Consider the following 14372-nt stretch of genomic DNA (forward strand, 5'->3'; position numbering starts at 1 on the left):
GGGAGGCGGGGACGTTTCCAAGTCTCAGATTTTCTGTCTTACTCTTTCTCTTACTGCATTTCCCACCTCTTTCTTCTGGAAATATACCATGAAAGGAAGAAGATTTGTTCAATGTTCAGATTTGCATTGAAACCCTAAGAAGGGGTGACAGGCCAGGCTGCACCCAGCTGGGAGCTCGCCTGAGGGTGAAGGTGTTTCTCTGTGTGAAGATGAAAACGGCATGTCTTACATCGGTTTTGGCTCTGAATTGGACACAGTTTCCCATAAGGAGATAAAATATTTAAAAACAAGTATATGAAAGAGAAAGTCAGCCTTTATTAAAATGACTTCATCATTTGAGACTGATGCTTTCAAGTACTCTTGTAATTCATCCTTATAGATATAAAATTATCATCTGAAGGAAGATTGTTAATAAAACTGACACTTCCCCATCAGTCAACTTAATTCACAATATCACATTTTCCAAATCCAATTATGCCTGTCTGATGAGTGACGTTCGCTTCAGCGTTATTGTTCACGCGGAAAAGTGGATACAGAAGTCACATGCGAGGAATCTGGGAAACATTGGGACAGCTGTCTCTGGATAACTTCAACCACCCCAGTGTGAGCTCTCCAGGACCTGGCTCTGCCCAGCAGTGACTGATGAGGGTTCTGAGCAGCCAGCACGTGTTTCTTAATGCTTTTTCAACATTGACTTGATAATTTTTCATGTGTGATCAAATGCTTTACACAAGCCACTGGTTTCCTACCAGCTTCTTGTGGTAATGGAATTTTTAAGTTTTACATTTGGATTTAAAATTAGGAACTTACATTCCTGTAAAGAACTTTTTTTTTCAAACCAGAAGAGTTATCTCACAGAGTAACTCTGATCCTTCACTGGGGGACAGAAGGCACTTCTATGAAATTGTTACTCCATCAACTCCAGGAGCACCGAGGCCACAGTAATTGACTGCAGCCTGGGCATCGACCCGGAAAGTTTCAATAACCACTGAAAAATAGGTTATAGATGTCTTCCAGGCCATGTTATGTGTGGAAAACTGCATCCACTGCAGGGCTCTGTCTGACACTTGTGCTCCTCAGCAGGATGGGATTCTGGCAAGGACCCTGCCAGCAGTTTGGGGAGCACGGGCTTCACTCCTGCACAACATCTGCTTCCCATATTCACTGCAGACTGGGGGCAGCTCCACTGCTGGGTTCAGACCTCCGGGTTGCTTCCTCTTCTTGCCTTCTCCCCATCAACTTGAGCCCATCCATCCTGTCCTCCTTGGGGACTCTGACACAAACATTCCCTTGGGAAGAGCGCGTTTGACTGAAGCCAGGCGGATGCAGTGCCACAGCAGCGATCACATGGCAACCATTGCCAGGGAGACCGAGCTCTGCTCTGCAGCTCCGCGAGCAACTTCAGCGAGGCCACGATGGTCCCAAATCTCCCCGGTCTGTGCTTTGTGTGCCCCAAATCTCTGTGCTTCCTGCGCCTTCCCCCTCGCTGTAAAACTCACAAAAAGCGAGCAAAACTCATGAAAAACGAGCATCAGGCATCTGCAGGTTCCCAGGATTGGCAGGAAAGGTGTAACCTGCCTTTCCCTGCCCTTCAGCTCCAAGCATAAACAATTCCAATTGGCACAGCCGGGTACCACCTGCCATGGGAGAAGGGAGCACATTTGGGGTCACAGATGCTCAGCTCGGGTTTTTCTCTCAGTGTCAATGAAGAGTGCTTGGAAAACAACAGGGGGAGTCTGCATCAGGAGACTGCTCTTGGAACTATCCTGGGACTGTATTTGACCAGTCTCAATCCCCTCGTGTGCTCACTCCACCTGCAGCACCCCAGCAGGGAGAGGGTGGGAGACACGGTGCTGCTGGCACTGCTCAGGGACCGTGGGCAGCCAGGGACACACAGAGCCACAGTCTGCCCTGACCATCAGCTGAGCTGCCTCTGGTTAAAGCAGGGGATAAAATCCTAAGTTCTTGCCTCAAGGACAGCATCGGATAAAGCTGAGTTCCCAGGAATCATGGCTGTGTCTGCCCTGTGCAGGAGAAACCAGGGATGGGCATTTCCCAACAGCAAACCCCACAGCCTTGCAGCACAGTGGCGCAGGAGAGCAAACGGGGCCTGGCACAGGACTCAATTTACTTGGAAAGGCTGTGGGGCCCAGAACACACGAAGCAGATGGATGGCTGGAAGAGCTGAGCTCGTTTGTCTTGCTGCCCTGCTAAAAATATCCACGTGTGCTTCTCTGGAGGGTGGAAGAGTTCCCTTCCTGCACAGTGGTTCTGAAATAAAGCCCCTGCAGCTGGGTCTGGCCATGCAGTGTCCTACACCCAGGGTCCTGTGGGCAGCTCCAGCTCATGCTACCCCCTTCCTCGAGGAGCCAGGGAAAGCTGGTGATGCTGTGGTGTGCACCAGCTCCATACTTGGCATTCTGCAGTTGCCATGGAAACCAAAGATGTTGACAGTGCTGCCAGGGCTGGGGGTCAGCATGGGGCCTGTCCCAGCAGAGGTCTGTGATGGCCAGAGAGCACAGGGCTGCAGGAGGGACAGGCTGTCCTTGGGGCTGAGGGGGCTGAAAGACCTTTCCAGTGGGTGTTGGCATGTCTAATGAGGACAAAAAAAATCTTGGGGTGTTTCCCAGCCACTGGCTACCAGTGCACCCAGGGCTGGGATGAAAGCTCCCCTGAAGCCTGGCAAGGCAGCTGCTGGCACCCATTAAATACCAGCTTCCCTGGGATTTCAACTGTCCTGATCTGAAACCACATTTTTCTCTTCTTTTTATCCCGCCTCAAGAAAATATCGGGATCAATTAATTTCAACAGCATAGGCACCGAGATCCCTTCCGTGTGCTTTCACAGTGACAAGCCTTGGGGACCACTTACTCAGATTATTGAAAGAACTCGCTCTAGGCAAATATTAAGACCCAGACACCCAGCTGATTAGAATAGGAGAGCTTAAAAAAAAAAAAAAAATTCTCCCTTTTCATCCGGATGCTGTGTTCAGGGCTTGAAGTGACAGCTCTCCTGCTGACTGGAAGGTTTGGTTCTGCTGATGTCAGAGGGGAGCAGGCACAGCAGCACACACTGTTTATGCTTGTGTGATGTTTAACTGACAGAATCAATCTTCGCTGTTCAGCACTTCCACGGTATGTATCACTTTCCTATTTTGTCCTTAGAGAAATCCCAAGCAGCATCAGCGAGCTGCCTTAAACCACCATTAGATTGAAATAAAAGGAAGAACCCCAGTCCTTCACAGATTTACAAAGCTATAAGCAATGAACAAGTAATGTCCCATTTTCCAAAGCCCCTCGTGCCGGCTCCAAGTCAGAAACCAGCCACTGATAACTCATACAGCACGGATGTGACAAACAGGAGGGAAGCAGCCATCTATCACAGCAGCTCCCGAAGCCTTCCAATAAAACAAAGTGCCAAATGGAATTCTAAACCACCGCTGGTGCTTTCATGCCGCTGGGAAGCCACAGCATAAATAACAGGGCTGAAGGGCTCTGATCTGGGTGCGTGCAGACCGGTCTGTGCTGCTGCAGAGAGGAATCTGTGCTCAAGCCTTCAGGGATCCTCCACAGCAAAGCTCCGTCTGTTGCTGGAAGGATGCTCGAGTTTGAGGAGGGACCATTTCAGCTTTTCAGAAGAGCCTGAGTGCCACTGAATCACCACAATCTTGTTTTTACTCCTCTCCTTTGGCTTTTATTCATATGTTACTGTTCCCTTTGCTATTAAGGCTAAAGCAAGGATCGATGAGGCCCATATGCTCCCAGCTCTGTTGCAGGAGTCCAGGACTAATTCCGATCTTGAGCCTGTCTTCAGGCCATCTGTTCACAGCATCACACACGACAACATGTCATTATGGCCGGGAATTTGCATAACCACTGTGGAGGAATTGTGTCCAACTCCATTCACACCAGCCACAATGGGTTTTCTCACACTGTAGGAAGAGGCTGGAAAAACCAGAATCCAATGAGCATCACATCCACGTTTCCTAGGAGGGGCCCAGCCAAAGAGCAGACTGAGGATCCAAGTCACCCCTTAGAGCTGCTTGGGCACCAGCAATGTCATTATCCTCCACCTGTTCATCCTCTCATCCCACTTCCAGCTGTGATCTGACACGCGGCAGCAAAGCTGTGCTGCTGGGCTGAGTGCTGGTGCCTCCAGCCTACCCGCACACCACCTTCTCCACGAGGTTAACACATCAATTCTCCCAACTATGACATCAAAGGCTTAAATAACAGCTCACGCTGGGGAAGGCATGGAGCCACACGGTGCTCGCTGCAGCCCTGGGCCTTCTCCTTTCATTTCAGCTTCAGAGGAAGCGATGCCAGCAAGAGAGAGTGGGGGCTGCAACCCTCCAGCAGACTAAGATCTCCTTGCCGGGCAGCAACCCTGGCTGTGGTGCCTTCCTCTTTTTCAGCCCATTTTCAGTTTCTTATTCCGACCACCACCACTGATATTTGGGCAACATGGTCACAATGGTGTGCCAGGAACTTCCCTGCTGCCAGAGCAGGCATGGGAAGGGAGCAGGCAGGCTTCAGCCCCGGCCCCACTCATCCTCCCCTTGGCAAGCAGGGAGCCAGGCTGGAAAGCCTCACCCGCTGCCTTCATCAGCGCCAGGAGCACAATAGCCCTTTAACGATAATTACAGGCTTGCGGCAGCTCTGCTGGTGCGCGGGACTGGGGCTCTCTGGTAGCGAGAGGTGCTGTTTAAGTACTCGAAAGAATGGCACTTAGCAGATGTCTTGGGGTAAATGGTAGGTTAAGCAACACCGAGAGCACCGGTGGAACCAGAGCTAATTTACACTCACATGATTCAATTTGCATGGTTAATTCTATTTAAAGCAAACATCCAGCACCCACTGGAGCCCAGGAAGGACCATGGTTCTCATATTGTCTTCTCTGCAATGCTTCCAAGAACAAAATGATTGGATAATGGATCTAGCCAACATGGATGTGCCATGGAATGAGTTTCCTGAAGGCATTTCCCCTGAAGAGGATGGTCTCTCTCTACTAATGTCACCATGCAAACACTGGCCACTGCAGAACATGCACTGCCACAACCTGATGAGATTCAGCGAGTGTCCTTCAGCCATAGCAATTGATGAGATCCAACCTACTGCCCACATCAAACGCTCTCTCAGGATATGAAACTACCCACCAGGATGGGCACAAAGCCCAGCAGCAGTGCCAGGGAGAGATGCCAGAGATGCCCATAGGAGGAAGAAGTCTAGAGCATGTTAGCAATAATTTAATTACATGGGTCATGCTATATGTGGAATTGGAATATCTTTAATTTGTTCCTAATTAAGGTTCTTCACAATTTACCGTAGCACGATGGCTCTTTGCCACCTGGATTCTACTCTCCCGGTCTTGTCCCACATGGCCTTTTCCTCGAGGCTTTTCCCCTCCAGTCTGACACTGGAAGAATGGAAAACACTGATTCTGGTTGGTTCTTGGCAATCAATATTGCTTCTTAACTGAACAATAGCAGGTCTTCATCACAACACTTGGAGTTCAGCAGAGAACAGAAGGCCTGTAAACGCCCTGGATGAGCAGAAAAGCATAAATTACCTTGGAGATAATAAGCCAAACACAAACAGTATTTACGGCTGGTTAGAGCGGCGGTGCTGAGCGTGCAGGGGAGCACACGGCGCTGGGAGCGGAAGGGGAAGGCGTTCGCACGTTATTTCTTTTCAACTTGAGAAATGTGAAAGCACAACATCAAAAGAGGTTTCCCAGCACTGTCCTACAGAACATCCATATCAGTAGAAGCCGTGGTTTTCCCTTCCTTTCACAAGGCGGAGGAAAAGCTCTGCTGCACGCCGGCAGTCGAGCCCAGGCGTGATGGGGGAATCACAGGCGGCGAGCGCTCAAAAGCAACGATCAGAGGAAATATTTCACACACAAGCAACGGGGCTGAAATCCGTCCAAGCGAGAACAAATCTGTAAGATTCCAAGCTGGCACCTAGGCTATTTGTGAGCAGCAGAAGGAACCAAAGGCAGCAACTGAATTGCTTGCTGCAAAGCAGCTCGTGTGGCTTGAGTAGCTCCCCAGTATCACCAAGCTGCCTGCAAATTGCTAGGTAACTACACTGAACAGAGCCAAAAATAATCCCTCCCGTGACTTGCTCTGACAGTGTTTGGAAGAGTGAAATAACAGTGTTTGAGCACAGAACACTGTGATACCAGCTCTGCAGGGCAGCACCAAAGCGGCCCAATCCATGGCACGTAAGTGATGTGCTGGCAGTGGAGCTGGCCAGGATGTCCAGGTCATGCCAGAGGTCTGGGCTCCTCCAGGGTGGGCAGAGGGAAAGGGCAACACGTGGACTTTTCAGACAATGGCAAAACAAAGGCAAAAAAAAGGGTTTTCTAGTTGCTCCCCAGGAGGAGGGTCAAGTGATGCTGGGAACAACCTGCATCTTCTGACCACCAGCAACTCACGGGAAGTCCTTCCGAAATACTGTGTACACCAGAGCTATAAATAATGCCCAGCCAGCTCTCAGGTACTGCTTGAAAAATGTCTTGTTATTGCCACGGAAGTTTAGGAAATTTCCTGATTAAATCAAAAAGGCGCCATAAATTGACAAAGTTAGAATTCTCTGGGATGAAAAAAGAAGCAATTTTGTCCCCTGTCAGCAGAATGGAAATGAACGGGCTGAATGAATTAGTGCACGATAAACTTTTTAAAAGCCAAGTTACAATTTAAAGCAGCAGGGAGAGCTGGGGAATGATTTAAGGGTTATAAAAAAACCCTAAGCACCATTCTATTGCTGTTCTATCCCAACCTGCACAGCACCCAGAGCAGCTGTGACACCTTCTGGGACAACACATTGCTGTTGGGTGAGATGGCAATGCCTCTGGCTGATTCTGGCCACAAGGATGATGACACCACTCAGGGTGCCTGTGGGGGAATCAGTCCCACAGCCCCAAAATTGCTTTGCTTCTGGAAAAGGTTTTGGCACACCACGCATCAACATGGACATGGGAGAAGGCATCTGGGGGTGAGGAGGAGCACCCACCTTGTCTTGCCAAAGGGCTCCCTGTGAGGACAGTTGGGGACAGCCCTGCCTGGCCCCAGGAGGGGTCGAGCCCCCAGCACAGCCCCACGGTCTCACCGTAATTGCTTTGTGCAGCTGCCCAGCGCTTTATCAGCACCATGAGATTTCCCTGGCGCCTCGCTGCTTGGTGTAACGAGATTAGCCACAGCCCCCCGACAAGGGAGGAATAATAATTGCCTTTGTTTTGTTTTCTGTAAGCCACAATGACTCTGCTGATCCGAGAGATTAATTCTGCTCTGCCGTGATAAACGGGTCGATGGCCATGGACCTGGGCCCCCCACCCTGTCCTTCCCCTCCTGCCTAGGTAGGAATGCTGCGTGCTGGCAGGAGCGCTTCCCAGCACCCATCGTGGGCTGCTCTGGCAGCGAGGCTTCACAGGGATTAATCCAGCCTTGGGTACGATGCTATTTTGGGGAGCTGGCAGAGTGCTGCATATTGCCTGTCTAGCGCCTGGTCCAGCCTCGCACCACAGAGCCTCTCATGGAAGCTAGGAAATTTCAGGCTGAGGATGCTCAGGAGGTACCACTCCTGCCCCAGGGAGAGAGGGAACATGGCCCATGCTTTTTTTCTGGAGAAAGGCACTATGTCTTCTGCCCAAAGGGCTCAGCACCACCTCCACTGGAATGGGATGAGCTTTAAGGTCCCTTCCAACCCAATCCTATGAGTCTATGAAGAGCTGCCCAACCCTGTTCTGTTACTCCTAGCTCAGCCTCAGACCTGCAAGTCTACAAAAAAGCAGGGCCCTGTTCCCCTGTGATGCCCTGCCAGGCTCTGGGCATCACCCAGGCAAAGCCCCACTGAATTGCAGCCCCCAGCCCTCTCTGAGGAGCCAGGGGCTGCTCCCCAGGACACTGGTAGGGCGGGTGAGCACCGCCTCCAGCCGCACCGCCAAACACAAGCGCCGGCATGAGTCAGTAATTGCAGAGCTCATTTTTAGATAGCGCTGCAAATGTGCCTATTAACATCCGCTCCCGTCTCCTCTGAGTGATTTACCTGGTTCATTTTATTCAGTGAATTAAACACAAAAATAACGGTGGTCTACAACGATCCGGTTATCGACCCGCTGGAAATGGGCGGCATCCATCACTCCCCCGCACAGCGGAGGTGTCTGCCCTCGGAGGAACGCGGGCAGGGCAGCGGCTTCACAGGGGCTGCTCGGCTCCACGGGTGCCCATCTGCCTCCCCAGCAGCCCGGCGTCAGCCCCGAGGGGTTGTTTGAAGAATGAGATGTTTTATTGTCCAATTCTTGACATCTCTCGCAGCATGCCTGAGACATTAATGCTCGTCTAAATCATTGCTGAGTGCAATATTTTGCCACTGATACCACACATAATCTTCACGTTTTATATTCCCCTGTTATTTAATGGCACTTTGCAGAATTACAGTGATGCTAATGCTCACCACCCTTACTGAAGGGAAAAATCAAATTAAAGATGAAGTATCATTGACTTTGTTGGGGGCTCTGAGGGAGTCAATTGAGCTTTCCAAAGAAAACCCAAAAGATAGAGATGTTTTTGTTAGGGTTTTTAATCTTCTTCCTCATACTTACAGTAGTTTGTTTCTGTGGGTTATATTATCCCTTGCTGGCTTTCCTGTGGTTGATTTGCTTCAGTAGAAGTACAACATGAACAAAGCACCAGAGATTTTTCAGGCAAAATAGGGAAAATTTCCCAAACAGGTGAAGACATAGATGGCAAGGACAGTCCACCAGCACCATCCATACAATTTAGGATGGAAAAAAATGCCAGCAGGCACCATGGGTCTTTTTCCAGAGACCCCAGTCTCTGCCTCACTGGGTTTGCACCTGCAGTATCAAGGGCACCTCTGCACTTTATCCCTTTAAATCAAGCCCACCTATCCTGGACTTCCAGAGGGGCAGGCTCTATGAAGCTGGAGATGTGTGCTGGCATCCCTAAGCCCTGCAAGTGGAAGCTGCTGCCACCATTTATAGAGCCTGAAAACCTCTCCTCCGTGCATCATTACTTTGTTGAGAGTGTTCTCAAGAAACTCATAGCAAAATGCAACAAGAAAGAATAACTTCATTATCTGGCTTCGCACCCCTTGACAGCCAAACCTTCCTCTTAATACAGACAAAAACCACTTTTCCCCATGAATGGCCTGAGGCTCTACAAATTTGATTAAACACGGAACAATTGCTGAAAGATTCGTGCTTATCGAGAGCTGTTGCATCGTCTTGTTCAGCCAAGAGCCAGCCCCAAGCATGGGCTTCCCCCAGCACCACCAGTGGGCATGGGGAGGGCAGAGCCTGCAGCTGAATCCCTGTGCCAGGGCCCCAGCACAGCTGGAGCTCCAGTGAGGAAAAGCAGCTTCACCCAGAACATCCAGAGCCCACAGTCCCCACTGTAAGAGCCACACAGCCTTGGAAAACCACGCAGTCCACCTCCATTCTCCTACCTGTGTCCATCCTTCCTGGCCTCTTGACACGACAGCACACCTTTATTCTCAGAGCACCTGGAGAGGAGGTGGAACACTTGCTGGTGCCTCCCATTATTCCTGCAGCAGAAAGGGTCACCCTGAATCTGGTGGTGTCACTGGTAACATCCCAAGTACCCAGCTTGTGGTTTCTTCATCCTGCTTCCCTGCCTTCCACAGCACCCAAGGCAAGGCTGATCCCTCATTACATGGAGAGCAGCTTTATCGCTGCTGATTGCATTAACCTAATAACACCTGCACAAAGCAATCACAAAAGAGACTGGAAGGTTTTGTGTTTGTTTGGGTTTTTAAACAAAGACACTGTCCATGAAGTATTGATTAAATTAGAGGGTTAGATTAAGCAGTGATTGAATCGAGTGCCAGGGCTTGGAGAGAGCCTATGTGCAGAATCTTGTTGCTGAAGGCCTCGAGGGAACAGGAAGGGTTTGGGAACCCGTTGTGGATGAGAGGAGTACAGGATGCTCTTCAGAGGAGAGCAGGACAGGCAGGAGCAGCACAGCTGAGGCAGAGGACTCATCCCTCACTCTGCTGCTGGTTTTTGCCTTATAGCTACATGCATACATAGTTCAGTCACCCCACCCTTGAGTTTCCAAGCTTCATCCCCCTAGGAAATGGAACCCTGTAGGCTTTCCTTGATTTCAGCAGCTGGCAGGGATTAGGGTTAGGCACATTTCTGCAGGGGGTGCTCACCAGCTCTCCATGGCACGTGGGAGTGTCAGCTGGGCACAACTGTGACACACGGCAGCTGCAGCTCACGAACTCTGTAATTGCCACAGTGCAGGAGCTCCTGTGCACCTTCCACAAGTGCCATTAGAAGCTGTTAAAGTGCTTTGTCAGCCACGACCCTGAGAAATCGCTCCTTCAGTTTTTATCTGTCCTTGAGAAAATTCTGATCCTGCATCAGAGATGGAAGTTACATCATCTGGGTGTGCAGCGAACTGTTTGTTGTGGTTATCAGCATCTCCTTTTCTCTGGCAGGGCCAACCTTACTTTGATAAGATTGTCACCAGAAGACAAAAAAAAAAAGAGCATCTTTTCAGCTGATGCAAGTTGGCAGATCCCAATTGAAGTCAATGGATTGATTTTACTTTCCATTATCCAAGTACCTCACTGGAAACTGTGGCATTCAGACTAAGAAATTCTCTAAGAATTTATCATTTCTGATAAAGCAAAAAATCAAAGAAGGTTTTGAGCTTCATGATGAAATTAATATTGACACCTCTGTGCTTTACAGAAGGCTGCAAAGGCAGCAGCACAGGCTCTCCTGCACTTCCCAGCCTGCCCAAGGCTCATGCACAGCTCTCCTGCGATAGCACTCCTGGAAGTGGAGGATTTAGAAAATCCCTTGGGCTAACCAGCAGCTTTGCCATTAATCCCAAGAGACCCAGGAAAACATGTAATGTAACATTAGCACTTGTAATTCTGCAAATAACAAGCGCTGACCTGACCTTGGCTGGAAGGACAGGGTAGCTCCTGCCTACAGCACTGCCCAGGAAGGTGCAGCTCCAGCCCTGGCTGCCTTCTCCTCCTCCAGCCCGAGATCCTGGTGCTCCTGCCACCCCCGACACCCAGCCAGGCTAGGCACAGCAGGGAGACAGAGCCCCGGGCTGCCCATGGAGCTGCTCCACACCTGGGATTTCATCCCTGCATCCTCCAGGCAGATCTGCCCACCCATCCCAGGAAATCCTGGCTGACTGATCCGCTGGGCTCCCACAGCCCAACCAGGGAAGGAAGGTGGGTACACATCCACATCTGCCCAGGTAAATCAGGGTAGCCTGGCAAAGGGAAAGAAAAAATTCCTAAAGGATCGGAGCAGCAAGTGAGCTCGGGGCTGGTCAAGTCTAGATGCTGCTGTTGGAGTGTAAATGTATCTGACAGGCAGCAGGCGGTGCCAGCCAAGGCTGGAGCGCCCGGGATTTCCCCATCCAACAAATTAAAGTCAGCAATAGGCCAGAGGCTGACACGGCGCTGCCTGGGGCCAGCGCTGCCCCGTGGGCGATGGGGGTGTGTGAACCGAACCCTCTCCGTGCCACGCTCCCGGTGCAGGGAGCTGCCGAGCCCCGCCGTGCTGCAGGTGAGCCCTGCCCAGGTGCAGCCCCTGCCCAGGCACAAAGGCACAGTGCTCCAACCCAGCTGTGATCTGTGCCTTGCCCCTGCCCCCCGTGCACAGCTGGATTTCTTCCAGAAAGACACAAGAAGGGACAGACAGAGATTCTCCAAAGCCAGATCTTCCTCGCAGCCCATCTCCCTGGTGCTGAGGTCCAGGAGAGACTTCCATGTGCTAGTGGCACCGTTCCTGCAGCACCACTGAGTGAGGCATCTAAGGAAGATCTGGGGAACACAGGAACTCCTGTGCCACCTCAGCCATTGAGGCCCACATCTGTCGTTTGGAAGCTGCTTTCCTTGCCAGTGCAGTAACTGATAAGTTGCCTGGAGCAAAGAATCTGCTCTCTGTGTTGGTGAGGATGGCAGGTGAAATATTCAGAGACACGGAGCCAAGAGCTTTCTTCAGAAATGGTCCTCTTGGGCCAGGCTGGAGACAGCTGGTGACATGGAAAAACCTGTGTTACATTCCTCTTTCTGTGGCTCATTAAAGGGCCTCTTCCAGCCTGGCACTGACAACAGCACTGCATTCCCATTTTAACACAGATGCCAGTTTGTAATCTTGCTGCTTGGCCTGGAACCACGCTCCTCTTCTTTGTGATTTGAAAGGAGAATAATGTTTTATACCAACTTCCCATTTTTGTTTCAAGGGTATTAAGAAATGAAACATTAATGGAATGTAGAAAATGAGCTGAGCGTTCAGCTACTATTCACCAAATTGTTCCTGTTCATCCCTGGGAAAGGAGGGAAAAATAGGAGCAGGAATAAAACTGTGCCTAGAAACATCCCATTTCTCCAATGCATGCATGGCTGACAGCCACTAAGCACAAATGAATAAATATTTTATGTGCTTTAATTTCCTCATCTACAAGCTGATGTTCTGAGCCTTTCTTTGCTTTATTTTGCTACTTCATAAATGTTAAAAACGTTTATCCTCTTATTCTTTCCAACAAAAGTAAGACTTTTTCCAGTCTCTACTCCTGTTCCAGTTGCTTTCATCTCTTTATTAGCATAGTAAAATAGCACATCACCTGCAGGTTTCTCCCTCCAGTAATTTCTCCTTTCTATTTTTTTCCCACCTTCCTTCCTTTGGTCGCCTTATCATCACCTGCTCTCCCATCTCTATTATTCAGGAACCACGGTGTTTGCAGTTTGTTTTTTTTTTTTTTTTTGGTCCCAGCTGCTCATTGAACCCTACAGTCTATTGAGATGCAGCTTGGATTTCTCTTGTGTTTATTTCATTTCCCTTTTTATTATTATTATCTCCTCTTCCTTACTCTGGCATCCCACATCGCTCTCCTCCCTGTTCCCCAGTTCCCTGTGTGCTGCAGCCAGGGATGCTGGGATGTCTCAGGGCTGCCATCCTTCTTCTCTTGGTATTTTCCATCTTGCATTTATCCTTTTCTCAAAACCCCCTCAGTTTCTGGAAAATTCCCACTTCCATATTCCTTAAGAGCCCAAAGCTGCCGCCCTCACCAGTGTCTGACTGGGGTCAGGACCAAATCCTGCTCTCCCAGAAGGGAGCTGCCATCCACAGCATCCCACCCATCCTTCTGGGAAGACTTTGAGCTGCCCCAGAAGCCTCAAAGAGCTGGCAGGCAGCTCTGTGATGATGCAGTGATGAAGCAAAAAAACTCCCTGCAATTAAAAGCTTAATCCCTCTGAAATGGAGCAGCCACAGGAAAAGGGGCAGGCAGGTGAGGATGGATGTCACTGCACAGGAAAGCAATAATGGAGAACAGAGATAGGTGAGCAAGAACAAAGATTAATCACAGGCAGAGTTCAATAGGAAGGTTTTAAGGTGAGGTAAGATAAGTGGAAGTGTCTCCTGAAATGGATAATTGTCAGGAATTTTGAGAATTACCAGTGCTGGCTGTGTGCTGGAGTGCCAGGACTGCATTAGCCTTTCCTGGTGATTTGCTAAATTTATTCTTCTGTGATTCCTAACAAAATTCAAAGCTCATCAGCACCCGGTGGGTTATTTCCATTTATCTGCTTTAGAAGTGGTTTTAAAAAACCTCAGATACTTTTAATTAGCTTTAAACTCCTCTGTTCTTTCCCTCAACCTGTGATTACTGTTTAACCCAACTTTATCTATTGTCTTCCCCCCCTCCTCTGGGCAAAGAAATCCCTGTTTCCTTCAAACCAGCCACTACTGCTCAAAGCCCTGTTAGGAGTTGGCTTCTGGGAAGAGCCTTTGCTTTGTCTGTCACGACCGAACCGGAGCTCACGACGTGAGATATCCTCGGCTCCTCCCCGAAGCGGAGCCTCTTCCCGCAGCAGCCGAGGAGGCTATTTCGGGAGACCCTTCCCCGCTTCCCGGCTGGCTGAAGCTCTCATCAGGATGCACTTTGGCAGCACTCAGAGCTGCCTGCTGCGAGCTAACCCGATGCACTGCGATCTGCAGGGGTGTCAGCAGAGGCAGGACTGCTCCTGCAGCCGGAGCGGTGCCCGCTGTGCCGGGCTGCTCCTGCCCACCGAGCCCCAGAGGGACCCTCAGCCCTTCCCACCACCTCAGGCTCCAGCCTGCTGCTTCACACGGATGACTCACTGGAAGTGAACCCACTCATTTTGACAGGATCTGGAATTTCAGGTCCCTCTGAGACCTCAGCCTCGATCCCCAGCCTTAAAATGGATAGTTTCTGGCACGCTGCAGAGATACAGGAACTCACAGCACGTCCCTCGGGATGTTCAGCAGCCCACCCCTCCCTGCACAGGCTCCTATCCATGAAAAACCATCACGGTCTGCATGGGATTGAG

General features: G+C 50.2%; 4 long non-coding RNA genes across 4 annotated transcripts; 1 reads left to right on the forward strand and 3 right to left on the reverse strand.

The window, feature by feature from the left end:
* Positions 1-293: 293 nt before the first annotated feature.
* LOC137461688 (uncharacterized) lies at positions 294-1505 on the reverse strand. The gene is made up of 2 exons (XR_010993455.1): positions 1202-1505; positions 294-988 (listed from the first exon to the last, which is right to left on the reverse strand). It is a non-coding gene; the product is annotated as an uncharacterized lncRNA (long non-coding RNA).
* A 2162-nt stretch (positions 1506-3667) lies between these two features.
* Positions 3668-4354, reverse strand: LOC137461864 (uncharacterized). Its single transcript, XR_010993512.1, has 2 exons — positions 4073-4354; positions 3668-3944 (listed from the first exon to the last, which is right to left on the reverse strand). It is a non-coding gene; the product is annotated as an uncharacterized lncRNA (long non-coding RNA).
* A 1484-nt stretch (positions 4355-5838) lies between these two features.
* On the reverse strand, positions 5839-9273 carry LOC137461866 (uncharacterized). The gene is made up of 2 exons (XR_010993513.1): positions 9154-9273; positions 5839-6503 (listed from the first exon to the last, which is right to left on the reverse strand). It is a non-coding gene; the product is annotated as an uncharacterized lncRNA (long non-coding RNA).
* Positions 9274-9291: 18 nt separating this feature from the next.
* Positions 9292-9801, forward strand: LOC137461868 (uncharacterized). The gene is made up of 2 exons (XR_010993515.1): positions 9292-9418; positions 9523-9801. It is a non-coding gene; the product is annotated as an uncharacterized lncRNA (long non-coding RNA).
* The last annotated feature ends 4571 nt before the right edge of the window (positions 9802-14372 follow it).

The sequence above is a fragment of the Anomalospiza imberbis genome, chromosome 23, assembly GCF_031753505.1.
Source record: "Anomalospiza imberbis isolate Cuckoo-Finch-1a 21T00152 chromosome 23, ASM3175350v1, whole genome shotgun sequence".
NCBI lineage: Eukaryota > Metazoa > Chordata > Aves > Passeriformes > Viduidae > Anomalospiza > Anomalospiza imberbis.